This window comes from Jaculus jaculus, chromosome 5 (assembly GCF_020740685.1).
Source record: "Jaculus jaculus isolate mJacJac1 chromosome 5, mJacJac1.mat.Y.cur, whole genome shotgun sequence".
Taxonomy (NCBI): Eukaryota; Metazoa; Chordata; class Mammalia; order Rodentia; family Dipodidae; genus Jaculus; species Jaculus jaculus.
The window spans coordinates 107067534-107090245 of NC_059106.1; the positions used below are offsets into that span (position 1 = coordinate 107067534).

Consider the following 22712-nt stretch of genomic DNA (forward strand, 5'->3'; position numbering starts at 1 on the left):
CTTTACTAAAGGGTAGAAGACTCTATACTGTCAGAAGTGTGGTTCAGGATCACAGTTCTTAAGGCTGGTATATTCCTGGGTTGCAAGGACTAAAAGGCTTTAATAGTCAGATTTCCCTTGGCCCCTTTAGTCTTCTTAGAATTCAACCCCCTAAAAAGTAAATAAGCCTATGTAAAGGAATAATTAAAGAGAAAACCAAATAAATTTTAACTCTATGCACACTTAATTCTGTTGCTTAAATCTGTCTCAGTGTTTTAAACAGGTTTTATTATATTGGTTTCAGTTATTTATTATTAACTGTAAAATCTTACTACATTGAACATCCTTTGGTCTAGCTGTGAATTCTAATGCTGTTTTTGGTTAAAGGTCATTTTTTTAAAAAAAAATATTACAAAACCAAAAACAGGGCTGGGGAGATGGCTCAATTGGTTAAAGATGCTTGCTTACAACGCCCATCAGCCTGGGTTTGATTCCCCAGTACCCACTTAAAGCCAGATGCACAAAGGGATAGGTGCATGCATTTGGAGTGTTTGCAATAACAAGATGCCCTGGTCTGCCCATGCATGTTCTTGCACACGTTTTTCTCTCTGTCTCTGTCTCTCAAATAAAAATATATTTTTTGAAAATTTATTTTATTTATTTGAGAAAGCTAGAGAGAGAGGAAGAAAGAGAGAGGGAGAGAGAAAATGGGTACACCTGGGCCTTCAGCCTCTGCAAACAGACTCCAGATGCATGTTCCATCTTGTGAATCTGGCTTATGTGGGTCCTGGGGAATTAAACCTGGATCCTTTGGCTTTGCAGCAAATGCCTTAACTGCTAAGCCATCTCTCTAGCACCAAAAATATTTCTTAAGAAAAGACAATGGATGGGGTAACTCATGTTTTGTAGCCAAGCCTGTTAAAATAGAGATCATCTTTACTGAGATACTTGGTTCATATTTGTATAGCTTTACCTTCAGGACCTCAGTGCCAGAGTGTTTAGCTGCATACTAAGCCACCCTGAAAGTTAGTGACATAAACACATCATTTATACACATGGATTTGGTGTTGGAATTTGGACAGGTTATAGAGGTAGAGCATATATTGCTAGGATTCTTATCCTTAAGTCATTCAGATTTTGAGGAAGATTTTTCAAGTATTTTGAATGGTTTATTTTATTTTAATTTATTTATTTATTATTTTTGGTTTTTCAGATAGGATCTTACTTTAGCCCAGGCTGACCTGGAATTCACTGTGTAGTCTCAGGCTGGCCTCAAACTCATGGCAGTCTTCGTACCTCTGCCTCCCAAGTGCTGGGATTAAAGTTGTGCAACATCACACCCAGGTTGATTTTTTTTTTTTTTTTCCTGGAATTAAGGATCCAACCTAGGGGCTTTGAGCTTCTAAGCAAGCACTCTGTGATTGACCTATATCCCCTGCTCTGAGTATAGTTTTTTTGAGGTTGTTTAATCTCTGTTAAGTCTTTAATACTAAGCTGTATTTTCCTTGGTCTGGACATACTTTTCATATTCACTTTGATTCAGTCTTTCCTCTTTCCTTCCCCTTCCTCCTTCTCTCCCCTCCCCCTCCCCCCTTTTGGTCATTGTGGTGAAATACACATACAAAATTTTAACCTTTTCTAGGTATACAATATGGTGCCATTAAGCGCATTCCCATTGTTATACACACTTCACTTATACCTCTTTTTATAACTTTGTCATACTCCCAAAATGAAAATCTTAAGCCTTTCCTCATATGCAGTGAAGACTAGAAACACACTACCTATTTCTCATTCAATGTCTTCCGTAGAACTCTGCTTGCTCTAGTTTTCTCTTTACCAAGATAAATCTGACCAATTCCCAGTTAATTCCTCCCAAAGATGGCGCAGGCAGTGGGTGGGGGGAGATGTGCAGGAGAGTAAAAGAACTAATATAAATGTTCTTGTATCACAGATATAGTTTCTCAGTAGAGTGCCCTTCATGGAGGGAGTTATGTAATTGGTTGATGATCTGAAATTTTCACCTTTCTTGCCAGCAGATGGCAGACTCCATTCCCTAACAATGTTATCCCCTTCAAAATCTATAAATGAGGAAGTTGTTTGGGTTTAATAGTATCTATTAAATAAAACTTACTGATTTTTTTTAAAAAAATTAACAAGCAGCTCATTTATCTATAAATTTGGGGGTACTGTGATACAGTTAGGCTATTTACTGTGGGGATTCATCAAATTATGTTGTTATAGATAACAGTAGATATTGTTATCCTTGTTGGAAACAATATTCTTTTGTTTGGAATACAGAGGTTTTGGGATCATTCAGCAATATTTAATTTTCATGTGACTAGCATCTTTCTCCTTGCATCTCTCAAATTTGAAAAATAATATCTATTCGGGGAGAAGGAGTGCTTGTTGACCAGTTTTAATTAAATAACTGCTTCTCACATAGCACAGAGCTAAGGGAGATGATTATTTAAAAAGAAAATAAGAATATTTCCACATGCAGGTGGTAAGACATACACATGAAGAAATTCAAAACCAAATCTATGAAGTCCAATTATTTGGCTCAGTGCCCAGCCATTCTTAGAAGCTGCCAAGGCTATGCCCATGTTGGCTGTTGCCTCTGCATCTGTTGTCAGCACTGTAGGGAAACTGCCATATTTCTGTCCTGCATGGCACCTACATTGCCTCATGCTCTGGACATTTTTAATCATCGTCCACATTGCAAATCCCCCTCCAGAATGACAGCTCCTTAGTCATCAAGCTGCTTCACCTCTAACTCCTTCCCCAAAATGTTTCCTTTCTTATTTATATATTTACTTATTTATTTATTACATAGTCTTATATCCCCTCTCCCCCATCCCCATTTCCCTGAGGGCACTCTTCAGTAGGGTTATTTGTGCTCACTGTGGAATAATTAGGGCTTCAGTCAGTCTCTGGGGGGGAGGCTGTTCCTTAGAATAGTTCTACCACCCTGTGGCTCTTATAGTCTTCCCACCTCTTCTTCCATAACAATCCCTGAGCCTTGGCAGGTGGGTTAGCAGTTTGTTTTAGTGTTGAGTCCTATGTAGACTCTGTATTTCTGCTTCTGTAAGTTTCAGTTCACCACGGTATTTATTGCCATTTTCCTGGAGCTGGGTGTCAGGCTAACATTGGGAGCAATACTCATGTCACTGCTTCCTCTGCAGTTCCTCTTGGATCCCAGTAAATGTGGTAGAAGTGACATATCCTATGGTGAGTCATCAGCTATCCTTTTCTTCATATTGATGGATCTTGGGTCTCCCTGGTTATAGTAGTCAGCTTTATGCTGTTGGAATGAACTTCCAAACCAGGCACAGTTTATGGGAGGAGCAGGATTTATTGAAGCCCAGGGAAGTTCTATAATGGCAGAAGAAGCTGGCTCCCTTTCACAGGACCATGCAGAGAGAATATGTCTATCATCACCATAAGCAAGCACACTCTGGGAACCCCAGGCAGAGCTCAAGCAGTCTGTATAGGCTGTCTTATTAGGCTGGAATTTTAGATCTGCCCCTAAGCACACCTGAGGGCTGGGCACTAGGATCCACCCATAGTGATACCTTTTTCTAGTCATGCAGCTAGAAATCCAAGAAGCTTTACTAATACTGAATTTATTGGGGGACATTTATTTAAACTACCACATTTTGCCCTTGACCCCCAGTAGATTTATAATCATCTTATATTGCATATTGTGTTTAGTCCAAGGTACTCCATAGTCTTTATAAGCTTAAGATAGTTCCAAAGTCCCAAGTCTCATCTGAGATTTAAGATTGTCTCTTATAGTTACAAACCTTGTAAAATCAAAACAAGTCATATATTTTTAATACATACAGTACTGAGTAAACATTTCTAACTGTTGCAAGGCATAACAAGGAGAGACTGGACCAATATAAACTCAATAACCCTTAAGCAAGCATCAAACGTCTATAGTTTAAAGTATGATATCCTAACCAGTGACTGACAGTCTTGAGATTTTTTTTTAATTCCTCCCCTCCAGCTTGAATACCCAGAGAAAACTTCTATACCAAGCCAACAGTGTTTCCTGGTAGCCCTGCAATAGAGTCCTGGTATATATAAACGTCCTTGGATCTCCACTGAAAACCACGGTCCATCTTTCAATGGCTTCACTGGCCTTGCAAAGTCATCATGCCCTGCCTCACTTCCTTTATCTCAGCAGTGGCTCCTGGAACCTTGTGTACCTCATGACCCACTCCACATAGTTTTTATGTTTCCAAAACCATTAACAGGTATGCAGAACACAACCATATTCTTATTTCAGGGATGAAATAAATTGTGACTTTGAAGATGTGGTGTCTTCCTTTCAGTCAACTCTTTTCAAAAGAGTTTGTATTTTTACCATTTAGTCTTTTCTCAGGCATCCTTACCATTGTTACAATGTAAAGCAGCTGGGCCATTCTTAATCATGGTAATGTCTTTAAGAATAGTAGCTTCAGTTTGCTTGAGATTTTTCAACTTTAAATATTAAATTTCTTAGTTTTATATCTATAGCCAAGCACATCAGTCCAATACAAGTTTAATCTTTTTTTAAATTTATTTTTTCTCAATTTTTCAAACACTTTCCATGATTATAAAAAATATCCCATGGTAATACCCGCCCTCCCCCACCCCTTTTCCCCTTTGAAATTCCATTCTCCATCATATCCCCTCCACATCTCAATAAGTCTCTCTTTTATATTGATGTCATGATCTTTCCCTCCTCTTATGATGGTCTTATGTAGGTAGTGTCAGGCACTATGAGGTCATGGATATTGAGGCCATTTTATGTCTGGAGGGAGCATGTTGTAAGGAGTCCTACCCTTCCTTTGGCTCTTACATTCTTTCTGCCACCATTTCTGCATTAGACCCTGAGCCTTGGAAGGTTGATCAAGATGTTACTCAGTACTCTAGTCACTTCTTTCCAGCACCATGATACCTTCTGAGTCGTCCCAAGGTCACTGCCATCTGAAAAGAGAAGATTCTCTACTCAAAGTGAGAGTAGCATTAATATAAGGGTATGAATATTAAGAGAAGTGCTTACTGGGCAGTTTGATAAACATAGTATATATACTTACCCAGACATCAGCAGATGTTACACCCCTAGGGCTCATGACTACCCCTGTTTTAAGTTTTCAGTATCAGGGATGTATTCCCTCCCTTGGAGTGGGCCTCCAGTCCAATCAGAGGGCAGTTGGTTTCCACCATGACAGATGTGCCACTATTGAACTCATTGGCTCATTTGGCCTGCTGGCCAATTATAAGGCTTGCCTTGTCCACTGTTGAGTACCTTCACTGGTGGTATCTCTTTCAGCCATTGAACTGCATGTAGAATGGCTTCTTCCAGGTTTCTGTCAGCTGGTCTACATGGAGGAGGTTATCAGCTCAGTTCCAGCAGGATTTCTCAGTGGCCTTGCAGCCCAAGTATGTGGAGTCTTCAGCAATAGGGTCTTAACCATCGATTCCTGGTGGGAAACCAAGGGCCTCAGCAATGGCCTATAATGTTTTGGGGGCGTCAGGGACCTCCCTGGCCAACAACTCACTGGAAGGTATCCCATCTCTGGCACTGAAAATTTTCTAGCAACAATCTACGTCTCCAGAGTTTTTCCATTGTCCAAAACTGGAGGATTCCATTTGATTTATTTACATCCTCTTAGATTTTGATTAGCCCTCCCTACACCTTTCCTTTACTGAATCTCCTCCCCTGACCTCACTTTGGGCCTTTTCACCCCAGGTAATCTATTGTTCTACTTACATATATACAATACCAACCTATTAAGTACCCTCCTCCCTTCCTTTCTCTTCCCTTTGTAACTCTTTTTTAGCTTACTGGCCTCTGCTACTGAGTTTTTTCCTTCTCACACAGAACTCCAATCATCTGTAGCTAGGATCCACATATGAGAGAGAACATGATGTTAAGGTCTTTAATCCATTTGGATTTAATTCTTGTACATGGAGAGAGAGAAGGATCTAATTTCATCATTCTACAGAGCCATATCCAGTTTTCCCAACACCATTTGCTGAAGAGACTATCTTTTCGCCAATGAGTATTTTTGGCATTTTTATTGAATATCAGGTGGCTATAGCTACCTGGACTTACATCTGGGTTCTCTATTCTGTTCCACTGATCTACGTGTCTGCTTTTGTGCCAGTACCATGCTGTTTTTGTTACTATGGCTCTGTAGTATAGGTTAAAATCAGGTATGGTGATACCACCAGCCTCATTTTTGTTGCTCAGTATTATTTTAGATATTCGAGGTTTTTTGTGATTCCAAATGAATTTTTGGATTGTTTTTATTAATTTCATGAAGATTACTTTTGGAATTTTGATGGGATTGCATTAAATGTGTAGATTACTTTTGGTAAGATTTCCATTATCACAATATTGATTCTTCCAATACAGGAACAAGGGATGTTTTTCATTTCCTAGTGTCTTCTACAATTTCTCGCTTGAGTGTTTTGAAGTTTTCATTGTAGAGATCCTTTACTCCCTTGGTTAGGTTTATTCCAAGGTACTTTATTTTCTTTGATGCAATTGTGAATGGGAGTGATTCTCTGAATTCATCCTCTGTGTGTTTGTTGTTAGCATATATGAATGCTACTGATTTCTGTGTATTTATTTTGTATCCTGCTACATGGCTGTAGGTGTTTATCAGCTCTAACAGTTTGCTGGTAGAGTCTTTAGGGTCCTTTATATATAGAAACATGTCATCTGCAAATAAGGATACTTGATCTCTTCCTTTCCAATTTGTATCCCTTTTATGTGTGTCTCTTGCCTTATTGCTATGGCTAAGACTTCCAAAACTATATTAAATAAAAGTGGGGACAGTGGACACCCTTGTCTTGTTCCTGATTTTAGTGGGAAAGCTTCTAGTTTTTCCTCATTTTGTAATAACGTTTGCCGTAGGCTTGTCATAAATAGCCTTTATTATATTGAGATATGTTCTGTTTATTCCCAGTCTCTGTTTGACTTTTATCATGAAGGGATGTTGGATTTCGTCAAACACTTTCTCTGCGTCTAATGAGATGATCATATGATTTTTGTCCTTCAGTCCATTTATATAATTTACTACATTTTTCGATTTGCATATGTTGAATCAGCCCTGCATCTTTGGGATAAAGCCAACTTGGTCAGAGTGAATGATCTTTCTGATATATTCTTGTATTCTGTTTGCCAATATTTTGTTGAGAATTTTTGCATCTATGTTCATGAGGGAGATTGGTCTGTAATTTTCCTTTTTTGGTCTATCTTTGCCTGGTTTTGGTATCAGGGTGATGCTGGCTTCATAGAAGGAATTTGTAGGATTTCTCTGGTATCTGTTGTGATGTTACCTTTTTCATCTCTAATTTTAATAATTCTTGTCTCTTCTCTCTTTCTTTTGGTCAAATTTGCTAAGGGTTTATCAGTCTTGGTTATCCTTTCAAAGAACCAACTCTTTGTTTCAATGATTCTTTGGGTTTTTTTTTTTTTTTAGTTTCTATTTCACTAATTTCTGCTCTGATCTTTATTATTTCTTCCTGTCTGCTGATTTTGGGTTTGCCTTGTTCTTCCTTTCCCAAGGCTTTAAGGTGAAACATTAGGTCATTTACTTGTGACCTTTCGCAATTCTTTATGTAGGCACTTAAAGCTATGATTTTACCTCTTAGGATTGCCTTCATTGTGTCCCAAAGATTTAGTATGTTGTGTTCTTATTATCGTTTGACTATAAATTTGTTGATTTCCTCATTGACCCATTCATCATTTAATAATGTGTTGTTTTCCATGATTTTGTGTATGCTCTCTTGCTCTTCTTGCTGTTGATTTGTAGGTGCATATATGTTTAGGATTATAATGTCTTCCTGTTGGAGGGTGCCTTTAATCAATATAAAGTGGCCTTCCTCATCTTTCTTAACTAATGTTGGACTGAAGTCTACCTTATCAGATATTAGGATAGCAACCCCTGCTTGTTTTCTAGGTCCATTTCCTTGAAACGCTGTTTTCCAATCATTCACCCTAAGATAGTGTCCATGCTTTGTAGAAAGGTGGGTTTCTTGGAGGCAACAAATTGAAGAATCCTGCATTTTTTTATTTAATTTTTTTTTGTCATTTTTTATTTCTTTATTTGAGAGTGACAGAGAGAGAGCAAGAGAGAGACAGAGAGAGAATGGGCATGCCAGGGCTTCCAGCCACTGCAAACGATCTCCAGATGCATGCGCCCCCTTGTGCATCAGGCTAACATGGGTCCTGAGGAATCGAGCCGTCTCTCCAGCCCTTTTGTTAAAAAATATTTTTTGTCATTTTTATTTCTTTATTTGAGAGTGACAGAGAGAGAGGGAGAGAAAGAGGATCCTGCTTTTTAACCCAGTCTGCGAACCTATGTCTTTTGGTTGGTGCATGGAGGCCATTGATGTTAAGAGATATTATTGAAAGGTATGTATTCATTTTTGCCTTTTTTTAGTTCTTCTGGTTTTACCTTTGCTCTCTTGTGTTAACTAGTATCTGAGTATTGTTTATTTTTCCCAGTTCCTTATATGTGTGCTTTTCTTATTCTTCAGCATGGAGGATTCTTTCAAGTATTTTTTGTAGAGCTGGTTTTGTCTTCAAATAGTCCTTCAGCCTGCTTTTGTCATGGAATGTCCTTATTTCTTCATCTGTTTGAATGGATAGCTTTACAGGATAAAGTAACCTTGGTTGACAGTTGTTTTCTTTCAGAACTTGGAATACATCACACCATACCCTTCTGGCTTTTAAAGTTTGTGTTGAGTAATCTGCTGTAATCCTGATAGGCTTCCTTTTGTAGGTAACTTGATTTTTCTCTCTGACTACTTTCAACATTTTTCCTTTGGTCTATATGTTTGGTAGTTTGATTATAATATAGCGATGAGAGGTTCTTTCTAGGTTTTGTCTGGCTGGTGTTCTGAAAGATTTCTGTATCTGCATTGGCACCTCTTTCCCAACTTTGGGGAAGTTTTCTTCTATGATTTTGTTGAAGATGCCAACTATGCCTTTGGAATGAAATTCTTCTTCTACTATGCCCTGAATTCGTATGTTTGATCTTTTCATAGTGTCCCGAATATCTTGAAATTCCCACTCATACTTTTCTATAAGTTTGTCTTTCTCTTTGTTGGACTGTATTAGACCTGCCACCTGGTCTTCTAGCTTAGATATTCTGTCCTCTCCTTCATCCATTCCACTGGTGAGATTTTCTACAGAGCTTTTTATTTCATTAACTGGGTTCTTTATTTGCTAGTAATTCTGACTGGTTTTTCTTTATTATTTCTATTTCCTTATTTGTGTCTAGTATTGACCTCTTCCTTTCATTAAATTGGCATCCTATGTCTTCTTTGGTTCCTTTGATTTCTTCTTTGAGTTCTTTGAACATATTTGTAATCATTCTTTTGAAATCTTTCTCATGCATTTCCTCTAACTCGTTCTCACCTGAGGTCATTTCTGATGCATTAATACTTTTTGGTGGATTTATATTGTCTTGATGTTTGCTGTTTCTTGTTTTAATGTATATATTTTTTGCATCTTGGATTATTTAATGATTGGATTTTCCAGTTAGCTGGGTATTTTGAGATGTATCAATCAATCTGATGTTATATATCTTTAGGGTAGGAGCTTCAGGTGCTAGGTGTGGCTCTAAAGACTCTCAGAGTATCTACAGAAGTGGCTCTAGGTGTTGGGTTTGCCTGGTATGAGAGTATTCAAGTAGGCTAAGTGGAACATAATACAGGCAGATTCTAAAATTTAACTATGCAATGTACACATTCAGTGCCCAACTGTACATTGTATTTATCCAAGAGTAGGTATTATGACAACCAGGTCCTCTGTCTGTCCCTTAGGCTGTGTGGTGCCTCACCCACTCCCTTAATCCTAACAACAAGGTGGTTAAGATTTCTGATCTGTAGAGTGTTCCAAGTCAGCTTGTGACCAGGTGAGACTCTTCCCTAATGTATAACAGAAGAGTAAACAAAGCCACTATAATTTGAGAAGCAACAGATAACAAGCCCAAAATACAGCTTATTTAAGAATGGCAAATTTCCCCATCCATGCGATTTAACATATAATTTTTCCTGACATGGAAAGTGCAGTTAGCACTTCTGTTTTAGGCCTATGTACCAGGTTTATTAGGTGGGTAGACCTGGTGTAATCTCAGTTACATTTTGGGATGATTTTGGTCTCAGCTGCATTCTTTTTTGTGTCCCTCTTTGGTGCTCTGTCAGTTCAAGTAGGCGTGGCCAGGTCCGTGGACCCCTGTTATGTTCCTGAGGGCTGGGCACTGGCAGTGGGGAAGGGGAGGGAGCTGATGCTGCTCTAGGTCACCTGCTGTTCCATGTGTTCTTCTACCTGGTGATCTACTCCTCTGTTGTTCACTGCCATTCTCCTTTCACGTTTCTTGAGTTTGAGATGAGAACTGGTGTGAGTGGAAAATTCCCTCACCTGGCTTTCCCTGTGGCGTAAGCTGGGCGCCATGGTCAGGCATGTAGACCTGCCCCACCGGATGTGCTTCTGCTGGCCCGTGCGGGCTCTGGATGCTCTGGATCTCTCTACTTCTCTGCTGCTGTTTCAATTTCCTATACACCTCACTTTTTAGTAAAAGTGTGTATTTTGCTGGGTTTTTTTGTTTGTTTGTTTGTTTTTTGTTTTTTACTTGTTCCTCCCCAGGCTGCTTTGTTGTGGTACCTACGCTGCCATCTTAAGTGGAAGCCCTTATCTTTCTTAACTAATGTTGGACTGAAGTCTACCTTGTCAGATATTAGGATAGCAACCCCTGCTTGTTTTCTAGGTCCATTTGCTTGAAACACTGTTTTCCAACCTTTCCCCCTAAGATAGTGTCCATCCTTTCTAGAAAGGTGGGTTTCTTGGAGAAAAAAAAAATTGAAGGATCCTGCATTTTTACCCAGTCTGCAAACCTATGCCTTTTGGTTGGGGCATTGAGGCCGTTGATATTAAGAGATATTATTGAATGGGGTATATTCATTTTTGCCCCCTTTTTTTTGTAGTTCTTCCAGTTTTACCTTTGCTCTCTTGTGTTAACTAGTATCTGAGTATTGTTTGTTTTTTCCTGGTTCCTCATATGTGTGCTTTTCTTTTTCTTCAGCATGGAGGATTCTTTCAAGTATTTTTGTAGAGCTGGTTTTGTCTTCAAATAGTCCTTCAGCCTGTTTTTGTCGTGGAATGTCCTCATTTCTCCGTCTATTTGAATGGATAGCTTTGCAGGATAAAGCAACATTGGTTAACAGTTGTTATCTTTCAGAACTTGGAATACATCACTCTATACCCTTCTGGCTTTTAAAGTTGTGTTGAGTAATCTGCTGTAATCCTGATGGGCTTGCTTTTGTAGGTAACTTGATTTTTCTCCCTAACTGCTTTCAATACTTTTGTTTGGTTTGTGTGTTTGGTAGTTTGATTATAATATGGCAAGGAGAGGTTCTTTCCATGTTTTGTCTGGGTGGGGTTCTAAAGGATTCCTGTATCTGTATTGGCACCTCTTTCCCAATTTGGGGGAAGTTTTCTTCTATGATTTTGTTGAAGACACCAACTATGCCTTTGGAGTGAAATGTTTCTCCTACTATGCCCTGAATTCTTATCTTTGATCTTTTCATAGTGTTCTGAATATCTTGAAATTCCAAATCATACTTTTCTGTAAGTTTGTCTTTCTCTTTGTTGGACTGTATTAGACTACCACCTGGTCTTCTAGCTTAGATATTCTGTCCTCTCCTTCATCCATTCCACTGGTGAGATTTTCTACAGTTTTTTATTTCATTAACTGTGTTCTTTATTGCTAGTAATTCTATCTGGTTTTTAAAATTATTTCTATTTCCTTATTTATGTCTAGTATTGACCTCTTTATTTCATTAAATTGGCATCCTATGTCTTCTTTGGTTACTTTGATTTCTTCTTTGAATTCTTTGAACATATTTACAATCATTCTTTTGAAATCTTTCTCAGGCGTTTCCTCTAACTCGTTCTCACTGGAGGTCATTTCTGATGCATTAATACTTTTTGGTGGATTTATATTGTCTTGATTTTTGGTGTTTCTCGTGTTATAATGTATGTATTTTTGCTCTTGGATTATTTAATGATTAGATTTTCCAGTTAGCTTGGTATTATGAGATGTATAAATCAATCTGATGTTAAGTATCTTCAGGGTAGAAGCTTAAGTTTGCTAGGTGTGGCTCTGAAGACTCTCAGAGTATCTACAGAAGTGACTTTAGGTGTTGGGTTTGCCTGCTATGAGAGCATTCAAGTAGGCTAAGTGGAACAAAATACAGGCAGATTCTAACATTTAACTATACAATGTACACTTTCAGTGAAAAACAGTACAGAGTATTTATCCAAGAGTAGGTATTATGACAACCATATCCTCTGTCTGTCCCTTAGGCTGTGTGGTGCCTCACCCACTCCCTTAATCCTGACAACAAGGCAATTAAGATTTCTGGTCTGTAGAGGGTTCCAAGTCAGCTTGTGACCAGGTGAGACCTTTCCCTAATGTATAACAGAAGAATAAACAAAGCCACTATAATTCAAGAAGCAACAAATAACAAGCCCAAAATACAGCTTGTTTAATAATGGCAATTTGACCATCCATCCTACTTAACATATATTTTATCCTGACATGGAAGGTGCAATTAGCACTTTTGGTGCAGGCATGTACACCAGGTTTATTAGGCAGATACTGACCTAGTGTAATCCCAGTTACCTTTTGGGATGATTTTGGTGTCAGCTGTGCTCTTGATTGTACCTCTCTTTGGTGCTCTGTCAGTTCAAGTAGGCGTGGCCGGGTCCCTGGACTGCTGTTTTGCTTCTGAGGGCTGGACACTGGCGGTGGGGAAGGGGAGGGAGCTGATGCTGCTGTAGTTTGCCTGATGTTGCACGCGTTCTTCTCCCTTGTGATCTGCTCCTCCACTGTTCACTGCGGTTCTCCCTTCTCATCTTGAGTTTGCGGAGAGTGCTGGTATGAGTGGAAAATTCCCTCACCTGGCTTTTCTTGTGGCTCAAGCCGAGCCTGGCGGCTTTCTGGTGTGCTGACTCTGCTACCGCTGCTGTGCGCAGACCCGCCCCACTGGAGCAGCTTCTGCCGTCCCATGCGGGCTCTGGATGCTCTGGATCTCTCCTACTTCTTTGCTACTGTTTCGATTTCTTGTACACCTCACTTTTTAGTAAAAGTCTGTATTTTACTGGGTTTTTTCTCGGCGTTCCCCCCCCCCCAAGCTGCTTTAGGGTTGTTCCTATGCCGCCATCTTAACCGGAAGTCTTACAAATTTAATCTTGATCAAACTGTCTGGGCATGGCCAGCAGAACACAGCCAGCCCTTATGTCAGTAGCCCAGTTCCAACAAACTTCTTTCCCCTTAGAAAGTTCATAAGCAATGCCTCCATAATGTCTTACTTTTTAGCTCTGGTGGATAACCAAGTACTTGGCAATGGCCTGCATTGTTTTGGGGACCTCATAGGTCTCCCTGGCCAACTGTTCACGTTGGGGGGCAACCCAGTTCTTGCCTTGGGATTCACATATCAAACCAAAGGTTTTAGGATTAAGCTTTTCTCCACCTTATACAGGGTGGTATGGATGCTGTCTTATATATACCATGGTATCCAGGAGGAAGATTCCTACTGTACTAAATTTTTGGTCTTTAGTTTTGTGTATTTCCCTCCTCATTGTTACCCCAACCTCCACAACCCTTTTACCCTATATAGTCTTTCCCTCTACTAGTTTATCAGTTATCCCTTTCTCTCCTCCCTCTGTAATTGCACTTCTTCCTAGTCTCATTTGAGTTTTATGGCCATAATCCTAATGCTTACTCTTGTTCACTGAACTTCATCTGATTTTTTTTTAGCAGCCACATGTAAGAGAAAACATTCAGCATTTGTCTTTCTTCATCTGTGTGGCCTTGTTTTGAATATTTTCCAAGTTTATCCATTTTCCTGACAATTTCATTATTTCGTTTTTCCTTAATGCTGAGTAGAATTCCATCGTGTATATGTACCACATCTTCAATATTCATTTGTCTATACAACCATAGTGGTTATACAAGTTTGCATTCCCACCAGCAATGAGTAAGAGTTCTTCATTCCCTACAGCCTCACCAATATTTATTGTCATTTGATTTTTTTGATGAATGTCATCCTGACTGGAGTGAGATAGAATCTCAGAGTAGTTTTAATTTGCATTTACCTGATGACTAAGGATGTTGAACATTTCTTTAAGTGTGTATTGGCCATTCCTAACAGTTTCTTTTACCCACCAGAATTGAAGTTTGGCTCCCCTCTAAGACTCCTATTTCCCTGCAGCCCTTGTAGGTTGGCTGTTTAGTCATCTTTGTTTAGGGGTCAGAGGTGAAGTTATTTTGACAGTGACCTTGTAACATATATCTAAACTGAGCCTAGGTTAGGGTGAAAGAATGGTGACAGCTCTTAATTATACACTATTGACGGACATCCAACAGGATTTTTCATGTATAAAGTATGACCTAGACTTGATGGTTTTGCTGGGTTAGTGCCTTAGCACAATGGACATCCATCATCTCAGGTCAAAAGTCCATGCATGTTATAGCTGGATTCTCAGCTCTAGGTCTCTCTGAGCTGAAATGCAGATATCAGCTTAGGCTGTAATGTAGTATGATGTGGGGCTTCCAGATCTTGTCAGTTCATTTCATTGCACTTATAGTACCATAGGCCTTGTTTTCCTCCTAGTAACCAGCTGAGGGTAACTCTGGAGTTCCAGAGGCCATCTGCAGTCAAGCATGCAGCTTATACAGGCTTTTTGCAGCATGGACATTTGCTTTTTCCATGGCCAGCTGGAGTGTGTTCCTTTGATTTCTTGTCCTATAACTAAGAGAAATGCTGCTTTTATAGGATTTACCTGGGTAGGCCAGGCCCACCCAGTGTAGTCTCCCTTTTGCCATATAATATGATGTCATCTAATCAAATGAAGGAATAGGGGCTGGTGAGACGGTTTAGTGGTTAAGGTACTTGCCAGCAGTGCCTGATGACCCATGTTCAATTCCTCAGTACCCTCATAAAGGCAGATGGACAAAGTGGCACATGCATTTGGAACCCGTTTGCAATGTCTAGAGTCCCTGGTATGCCCTGTTCTGTCTAGGTGTCTCTTTCTCTCTAAAAAAGAGAGAGAGAGGAAATATTTTTTTAAAAGAAGAAGAAATAGCTTATTACATGCACAAGTTATGTCCATGGCTAAAGAGAAGATGGTTATACAAGAATGAAGGTTATTGAGAGTTAATTTAGAATTCTTTCATTCTTTGTTTTCCAGTTTGTCTTTTCTAGAACATGGTATCATAAATCCCTTAGTTAAAGAAGAAAGTACTGATAGCAATATATTTTAGTTGGTAGACACTTTATAGGTAGTGTTTTCATGATTCCAGTACTAAGCCCTGGGTTTGTTCCTTTAGCACCACTTGAACTGTGGTGGTTTATGCCAGTAATCCTAGCACTTGGGAGATAGAAACAGAAGGCTAAGATAAGAAATTTAAGATCATCCTCAGCTATATAGCAAGTTCCAGCACAGCTTGGGATACATGAGACCCTGTCTTAGGAAGAAAAATCAAGCACAATACTGCTTTGAGGCATTTGTCATTTTAGCTGTCTTTCTTTCCTTTTCTAGCTGTGGTTGTTTCTTGACTTTCTGAATATGTCTCTTCACACCAGAGTCAGAACAGTTGGTTCCCAATCCATGGTCACCACAATGGTGATTTCAGTGTCTGTAGGGTCAAACATTTTACATTCTGGCTGTGCAGTTTGTTGACTGCCAATTCTGATAGTTCCTCCACTGAAATGCAAATATCTGCCCACAAGCCTAGATATATTTGCACTTCTAACTGCTCTGCTTCCAAACCACCAATTAGACTTCCCTATCTCTGATGGTACCCTATTATCAGCACCCCTGACTTGTTTGATGAATTGCACTAAGATCATCCTTTAATCTCCAGCAAGTTTCTAACCCGTTAACCTGTCTGTTTCCACTGTGTATCAATCATGTCTTCTACCTCTGTCCTTACTCATTTTAGAAGTAGTCGTTATTCTGGTGCCATGAATTACCTTGCATGTGACTTTAAAAAGTTATCCAGAAGCTGGGTTTGATCACACATACCTTTAATCCCAGCACTCAGAAGGCAGAGGTAGAAGGATTGGTGTGAATTCAAGGCCACCCTGAGACTACATAGTGAATTCCAGATCAGCCTCAGCTAGAGTGAAATCCTAACACGAAAAACAAAAACAAAAAACAAAACATAAATCCAGAGAGATGGTTTAGCGGTTAAGGCGCTTGCCTGTGAAGCCTAAAGACACAGGTTCTATTTCTCAATACCCATAGAAGCCAGATGCACAAGGTGGCACATACATTGGAGTTCATTTGCAGTGGCTGGAGGCCCTGGTGCACCCATTCTCTCTCTCTCTCTCTCTCCAATAACAAGGAAAATAAAAAATAAAAAAGATATCCATCCCTCTGCAAACAAAATCCATGAATGAACTTATCTGTTTTCACTAAGAAAGCCATGTAGGACTTCTGTTTAAGATGGTGGCGTAGGTACCACGCCAAAGCAGCCTAGGGACGAAAAATCCAAACAAAAACCTCAGTAAAATACACACTTTTACTAAAAAGTGAGGTGTATAGGAAATTGAAACAGCAGCAGAGGAGGAGAGAGCATCCAGAGCCCACATAGGCCAGCAGAAGCAGCTCCAGCAGGGTCTGCTGATAGCGGCAGCGGCAGCAGCGCACGAGAAAGCCGCCAGGCTCAGCTTGAGCCACAGGAAATGCCTGGTGAGGGGAGCTTCCACTCATACTGGAGCTCTCCGCAAACTCAAGAAACGTGAAGGGAGAGTAGCAGTGAACAACAGAGGAGCAGATCACAAGGTAGGAGAACACGTGGTACAGTGAGAGAACTAGAGCAGCATCGGCAGCCACCCCTCCCCCACCGCCAGTGCCCACCTCCAGCAAACAGAACAGCAGTCCAGGAACCCAGCCATGCCAACTTGAACCAACAGCAGGACCCAAGCAGGAGCAGAGGTAACTGGGCTTACACCAGGGAAGGGGTCTCACTTGGTCACAAGCTGACTTGGGACCCTTAACAGATCAGAAATCTTAACCTCCTTGTTGTCAGGGTTAGGGGTGTGGGTGAGGCACCACACACCCTAAGGAACAGTTAGAGGATCTAGTTGTCATAATACCTACTCGTGGATAAATACTCTGAGAGTCTTGAGAGCCACACCTAACATCTTAAGCTCCTACACTGAAGTTATATAACATCAAATTATTAATACATCAGAAATGACCTCCATTGAGAAGGAGTTAGAGGAAATGCCTGAGAAAGATTTCAAAAGAATGATTATAAATATGGTCAAAGAACTCAAAGAAGAAATCAAAGAGAACCGCCATTTCGTGGACGCCGTAGTGGATAAGGAGAGCAGCCTGTAGGGTGAGAGGGAGAAAAAGAAAGCAAAAAACAACCAAGCAGAGCCCGAGGAGTGCGGCGGCTAGGGCTCCTCGGAGCGTGTGTGTACTTGAAGGGTGTTGGCGTCAGGAACCCGAGGATCTTGAAATGCATCTTGATTCTTGTCCATTGGACTGCAAGGTATACGTAGGTAATCTTGGAAACAATGGCAACAAGACTGAATTGGAACGGGCTTTTGGCTATTATGGACCACTCCGAAGTGTGTGGGTTGCTAGAAACCCTCCCGGCTTTGCTTTTGTTGAATTTGAGGTTCCCCAAGATGCAGCTGATGCTGTCCGAGAGCTAGATGGAAGAATATTGTGGCTGCGTGTGAGAGTGGAACTGTCGAATGGTGTAAAAAGAAGTCAAAATCGTGGCCCACCTCCCTCTTCGGGTCGTCGTCCTTGAGATGATTACCGTAGGAGGAGTCCTCCAGCTCGGCGCAGATCTCCAAGAAGGAGAAGCTTCTCTCGCAGCCGGAGCAAGTCCCTTTCCAGAGATAGGAGAAGAGAGTAGTCACTGTCTCGGGAGAGAAATCACAAGCCGTCTCGATCCTTCTCTAGGTCTCGAAGCCAATCTAGGTCAAATGAAAGAAAATAGAAGACCAGTTTGCAACACAAGTGGTGTACAGGAAATAACTTCATTTGACAGGAGTATGTACAGAAAATTCAAGTTTTGTTTGAGACTTCATAGGCTTGGTGCATTTTTAAGATGTTTTAGCTGTTCAGATCTGTCTTTCTCTTGGAACAGTGACACATGTAACAATGTCATTCTCTATGGTCATATGAGGCATGTAAGACCAAGAATTGTTACTTTACAATGTTCCCTTAAGCAAGATTGAATTTTCTTGGAATTTTAGTTTTTCATAGTCTGAAATAAACCTAAATCCTGCCCAGCTAAAGTGTGACATGTTAATGTTATAGAAACAAAACTGGCAGAAATTAAACACATGCAGACTCTTCTGTGGCTGAAATAGCGTGCAGCTGCATATAAGTCTTTACATGCTGCCATGAACATAGGCCAACAGGTAAAGAGAAAAGGCTGCGCCATTCATGAAACTAGAGGTGGTGGGAAAATCCCAACTGGGCAGAAGTTCCCTAGTTGGTATAGAATCTGAAAAACTTAAAAGAATGTTTACCTTGGTCTGGGTCCTAAGTTCTGTATGTGATCACTATATACATTTGTAACATTTGAAAATTTCAAAATACCAATGCCTGTCAGTTTAAGGGTACATTGTAGAGCTGAACTATTGAGTTACTGTGCAAGAATTTTTTTTTTATGCTGTCATTTGTCATGTTTGTGAAAATCCTAAGGATTAAAGTTTTGGTTACAAATTGTAAAAAAATAAAATAAAGAGGAAATCAAAGGAATCAAAGAAAACATAGGACACCAATTTAATGAAATAAAGAGGTCAAAACTAGACATAAATAAGGAAATAGAAATAATAAACAAAAATCAGTCAGAATTACTAGCAATGAAGAACACAGTTAATGAAATAAAAAAAACTCTGTAGAAAATCTCACCAGTGGAATGGATGAAGAAGAGGACAGAATATCTAAACTTGAAGACCAGGTGGCAGATCTAATACAGTCCAACAAAGAGAAAGACAAACTTATAGAAAAGTATGAGTGGGAATTTCAAGATACTCGAGGCACTATGAAAAGATCAAACATAAAAATTCAGGGCATAGTAGAAGGAGAAGAATTTCACTCCAAAGGCATAATATGCACCTTCAACAAAATCATAGAAGAAAACTACCCCAAAATTGGGAAAGAGGTGCCAATGCAGATACAGGAATCCTTTAGAACACCAGCCAGACAAAACCTGGAAAGAACCTCTCCTCACCATATTGTAATCAAACTACCAAACACACAAACCAAAGAAAAAATATTGAAAGCAGTCAGAGAGAAAAATCAAGTTACCTACAAAGGCAAGCCTATCAGGATTACAGCAGATTACTCAACACAACTTTAAAAGCCAGAAGGGTATAGAGTGATGTATTCCAAGTTCTGAAAGATAACAACTGTCAACCAAGGTTACTTTATCCTGCAAAGCTATCCATTCAAATAGACAGAGAAATAAGGACATTCCACGACAAAAGCAGGCTGAAGGAGTATTTGAAGACAAAACCAGCTCTATAAAAAATACTTGAAAGAATCCTCCATGCTGAAGAAAAAGAAAAACACACATATAAGGAACCAGGGAAAAAACAAACAATACTCAAATACTAGTTAGCGCAAGAGAGCAAAGGTAAAAACCGGAAGAACTGCAAAAAATGGGAAAAATGAATATACATCTTTCAATATTATCTCTTAATATCAGTGCCCTCAATGCCCAACCAAAAGGCATAGGTTCGCAGACTGGCTTAAAATGCAGGATCCTGCAATTTGTTTTCTCCAAGAAACCCACCTTTCTACAAAGCATGGACACTATCTTAAGGTGAAAGGTTGGAAAACAGTGTTTCAAGCAAATGGACCTAGAAAACAAGCAGGGGTTTCTATCCTAATATCTGACAAGGTAGACTTCAGTCCAACATTAGTTAAGAAACATAAGAAAGGTCACTTTATATTGATTAAAGGCACCCTCCAACAAGAGGACATTACTATCCTAAACATATATGGCCCTAACATGGGGGCCCCCAAATTCATAAAACAAATGCTAGTAGAACTAAGGTCACAGATAACACCAAACACAGTGGTAGTGGGTAACTTCAACACCCCACTCTCATCAATTGACAGGTCATTCCTGCAAAAAATAAACAGAGAGGCATCTGGACTAAATGAGGTCATAGAAGGAATGGACCTAACAAATATCTACAGGACATCTCATCTAAATGCTGCAGAATATACATTCTTTTCAGCAGCAATGGAACATTCTCTAAAATAGAGCATATATTACAACACAAAGCAAATCTTAACAACTACAGGAAAATCGAAATAATTCCCTGCATTCTATCTGACCATAGAGCATAAACAAAATCATGGAAATTAAACAACACACTACTAAGTCAAATGATAATGAGAACCCAACATACCAAAATCTCTGGGACACAATGAAGGCAGTTCTAAGAGGTAAATTTTTAGTTTAAAGTGCCTATATTAAGAAATTAGAAAGGTAGCAAGTAAATGACCTAATGCTTCACCTTAAATCCTTGGAAAAAGAAGATCAAGGCAAATCAAAAATCAGGAGACAGGAAGAAATAATAAAGATTTGGGCAGAAATTGATGAAATAGAAACAAAAAAAAAAAATCCAAAGAATCAATGGAACAAAGAGTTGCTTCTTTGAAAGGATAAAGAAGATCGATAAACCGTGAGCAAATCTGACCAAAAGAAAGAGAGAAGAGACACAAATTAATAAAATTAAGATGAAAAAGGTTACATCACAACAGATGCCAGAGAAATTCAAAAAATCATAGGGACATAATATAAAAGTATATACTCCACAACGTATGGAAATCTGAAAGAAATGGATGATTTCCTTGATTTTTATGACCTACCTAAATTAAATCAAGATGAGATTAATCACTTAAATAGACCTATAACAAACATGGAGATCCGAACAGTTATCAATAATCTCCCAACTAAAAAAAGCACAGGCCAAAATGGATTCACTGCTGAATTTTACCAAACCTTCAGGGAAGAACTAACACCATTGCTTCTTAAGCTTTTCTATAAAATAGAAAAAGAAGGAATCCTACCAAATTCCTTCTATGAAGCCAGCATCACCCTGATACCAAAACCAGGCAAAGATAGAACAAAAAAAGAAAAGTACAGACCAATCTCCCTCATGAACATAGATGCAAAAATTCTCAACAAAATATTGGCAAACAGAATATAAGAATATATCAGAAAGAAAGATAATTCACCCTGACCAAGTAGGCTTTATCCCAGAGATGCAGGGATGGTTCAACATACGCAAATCGATAAATGTAATATATCATATAAATGGACTGAAGGACAAAAATCATATGATTATCTCATTAGACACAGAGAAAGCATTTGACAAAATCCAATGTCCCTCATGATAAAAGTCAAACAGAGACTGGGAATAGAAGGAGCATATCTCAATATAATAAAGGCTGTTTATGACAAGACTATAGACATATTATTAAATGGGGGAAAAGTGGAAGCTTTTCCACTTAAATCAGGAAAAAGACAAGGGTGTCCACTGTCCCCACTTTTATTTAATATAGTACTGGAAGTCTTAGCCATAGCAATAAGGCAAGAGACACACATAAAAGGGATACAAATTAGAAAGGAAGAGATCAAATTAATCATTATTTGCAGATGAAATGATTCTATATATAAAGGACCCTAAAGACTCAACCAGCAAACTGTTAGAACTGATAAACACCTACAGCTATGTAGCAGGATACAAAATAAATACACAGAAACCAGTAGCATTCCTATATACTAACAATGAACATATAGAGGATGAAATCAGAGAATCACTCCCATTCACAATTGCATCAAAGAAAATAAAGTACCTTGGAATAAACCTAACCAAGGAAGTAAATGATCTCTACAATGAAAACTATAAAACACTCAAACGAGAAATTGCAGAAAACACAAGGAAATGGAAAATCATCCCTTGTTCCTGGATTGGAAGAATCAATATTGTGAAAATGGCAATCTTGACAAAAGCAGTCTACACATTTAATACTATCCCCATCAGAATTCCAAAGGCATTCTTCCTGGAAATAGAAAAAACAATGCAAAAATTCATTTGGAATCATAAAATACCTCGAATATCTAAAATAATACTGAGCAACAAAAATAAGTCAGGAGGTATCACCATACCTGATTTTAACCTATACTACAGAGCTATAGTAACAAAAACAGCATGGTACTGGCACAAAAACATATGTAGATCAATGAAACAGAATAGAGAACCCAGATGTAAGTCCAGGTAGCTATAGCCACCTGATATTCAATAAAAATGCCAAAAATCCTCATTGGAGTAAAGACAGCCTGTTTAGCAAGTGGTGCTGGGAAAACTGGATATGTAAAATAGATTCTTCTCTCTCTCCATGCAGAAGAATTAAATCCATATGGACTAAAGACCTTAATATCAGACCTGAAACCCTGAAATTGCTAGAGGCAAAATAGGGGAAACCCTTCAACATATTGGTCTTGGCAAAGACTTTCTGCATATAACCCCAGTTGCTCAGGCAATAAAACCACAGATTAACTACTGGGACCTCATGAAATTACAAAGATTTTGCACTGCAAAGGACACTGTGAATAAAGCAAAGAGGCAGTCTACAGTATGGGAAAAAATCTTCGTCAGCTGTA

At 39.2% G+C, this 22712-nt stretch overlaps 1 protein-coding gene and 1 pseudogene across 9 annotated transcripts in view; both read left to right on the forward strand.

The window, feature by feature from the left end:
* The window catches only part of Dtnb (dystrobrevin beta), a 395702-nt gene that overhangs the window by 150048 nt on the left and 222942 nt on the right, over nucleotides 1–22712 (forward strand). The window lies entirely within an intron of this gene.
* On the forward strand, nucleotides 17526–18166 carry LOC101609492 (annotated as a pseudogene).